The following is a 2500-nucleotide window of genomic DNA, read 5'->3' as shown; positions in this document are numbered from 1 at the left end:
GTGCCTGAGCCCTTTGGCAGACAGAAGCAGCGTCGTTAGTAGAGAACTGGTGTTTTAGTGTCTCTGAGTACAGTCGTTTAGCCTCTCTCACCGCTTTGCTAAACCTGTTCTTCGACTCCTTGAATCTGTCTCTATCCCCACTCCTAAACGCTTCCTCCTTCTCCAACCTCAACCTTTTGAGCTTTGCTGAGAACCAGGGCTTGTTGTTGTTAAAGTTCACCCTGGTACGTGTTGGGATACAGCAGTCCTCACAGAAGCTGATGTACACAGCCTCTGTGAGTTCATCCAGACTATTGGTAGCAGTCGTGAACATATCCCAGTCAGTACAGTCTAAGCACGCCCGCAAATCTTCCACAGCCTCACTGGTCCACTGTTTAGATGTCCTCACAGCAGGTTTACAGAGTTTTAGTTGCTGCCTGTATGCACGAATCAGGTGGACCAAGGGAGTTCTGTGCGAGCCGAACAGCCCCGTGACCCACAAGAGAAACATCCCCGCCAAATTCGAGCGTTTGACGGGGTCTATCCGTGAAAAAATATTCACGTTTTTGAGTGCACATGCATTTCTGCTGCAAATGCCTCTGGAAGTTTCATGCCGTTCGTATGCCAATTGTGGCAACACGAAAATGACCCGTTTTCCCATTCCGAGGGATTTCTGTGCGACCCTAACAGCCCCGTGAGCCACAAGAGACACATCCCCGCCAATTTCTAGCGTTTCACGGGGTCTATCCGTGAAAAATATAGACGTTTTTGAGTGCACATGCATTTCTGCTGCAGATGCCTCTGGAAGTTTCATGCCGTTCGTACGCAATGTGGCAACACGAAAATGACCCCTTTTCCCATTCCGAGGGATTTCTGTGCGACCCTAACTAACAGCGCCCGTGAGCCACAAGAGAGACATCCCCGCCAATTTATAGCGTTTCACGGGGTCTATCCGTGAAAAATATAGACGTTTTTGAGTGCACATGCATTCCTGCTGCAAATGCCTCTGGAAGTTTCATGCCGTTCCTATGCAATGTGGCCACACAAAAATGACCCGTTTTCCCATTCCGAGGCATTTCTGTGCGACCCTAACAGCCCCGTGAGCCACAAGAGAGACATCCCCGCCAACTTCTAGCGTTTGACGGGGTCTATGCGTGAAAAATATTAAAATTTTTGAGTGCACGTGCCTTTCTGCTGCAAATGCCTCTGGAAGTTTCATGGCGTTCCTATGCAATGTGGCAACACGAAAATGACCCCTTTTCCCATTCCGAGGGAGTTCTGTGCCACCCTAACAGCCCCGTGAGCCACAAGAGACACATCCCCGCCAATTTCTAGCGTTTCACGGGGTCTATCCGTGAAACATATAGAAGTTTTTGAGTGCACATGCATTCCTGCTGCAAATGCCTCTGGAAGTTTCATGCGGTTCGTACGCAATGTGGCAACACGAAAATGACCCGTTTTCCCATTCCCAGGGATTTCTGTGCGACCCGAACAGCCCCGTGAGCCACAAGAGACACATCCCCGCCAATTTCTAGCGTTTCACGGGGTCTATCCGTGAAAAATATCAATTTTTTTTTGACTGCACATGCATTTCTGCTGCAAATGCCTCTGGAAGTTGCATGCGGTTCGCATGCAATGTGGCGACACGAAAATGACCCGTTTTCCCATTCCGAGGGATTTCTGTGCCACCCTAACAGCCCCGTGAGCCACAAGAGAGACATCCCCGCCAATTTCTAGCGTATCACGGGGTCTATCCGTGAGAAATATTCACTTTTTTGAGTGCACATGCATTCCTGCTGCAAATGCCTCTGGAAGTTTCATGCGGTTCGTATGCAATGTGGCGACACGAAAATGACCCGTTTTCCCATTCCGAGGGATTTCTGTGCCACCCTAACAGCCCCGTGAGCCACAAGAGAGACATCCCCGCCCACTTCTAGCGTTTCACGGGGTCTCTCCGTGAAAAATATCACATTTTTTGAGTGCACATGCATTCCTGCTGCAAATGCCTCTGGAAGTTTCATGCGGTTCGCATGCAATGTGGCGACACGAAAATGACCCGTTTTTTCCCATTCCGAGGGATTTCTGTGCCACCCTAACAGCCCCGTGAGCCACAAGAGACACATCCCCGCCAATTTCTAGCGTTTCACGGGGTCTATCCGTGAAAAATATTCAATTTTTTGACTGCACATGCATTTCTGCTGCAAATGCCTCTGGAAGTTTCATGCGGTTCGCATGCAATGTGGCGACACGAAAATGACCCGTTTTCCCATTCCGAGGGATTTCTGTGCCACCCTAACAGCCCCGTGAGCCACAAGAGAGACATCGCCGCCAATTTCTAGCGTTTCACGGGGTCTATCCGTGAAAAATATTCACTTTTTTGACTGCACATGCATTCCTGCTGCAAATGCCTCTGGAAGTTTCATGCCGTTCGCATGCAATGTGGCAACACGAAAATGACCCGTTTTCCCATTCCGAGGGATTTCTGTGCCACCCTAACAGCCCCGTGAGCCACAAGAGACAC

Source organism: Petromyzon marinus, unplaced genomic scaffold (assembly GCF_048934315.1).
Source record: "Petromyzon marinus isolate PM22_M1 ecotype Great Lakes invasive population unplaced genomic scaffold, UKy_Petmar_22M1.pri1.0 PM_G_Scaffold_71, whole genome shotgun sequence".
Classification (NCBI taxonomy): Eukaryota; Metazoa; Chordata; class Hyperoartia; order Petromyzontiformes; family Petromyzontidae; genus Petromyzon; species Petromyzon marinus.
This window is presented reverse-complemented; position numbering follows the sequence as displayed.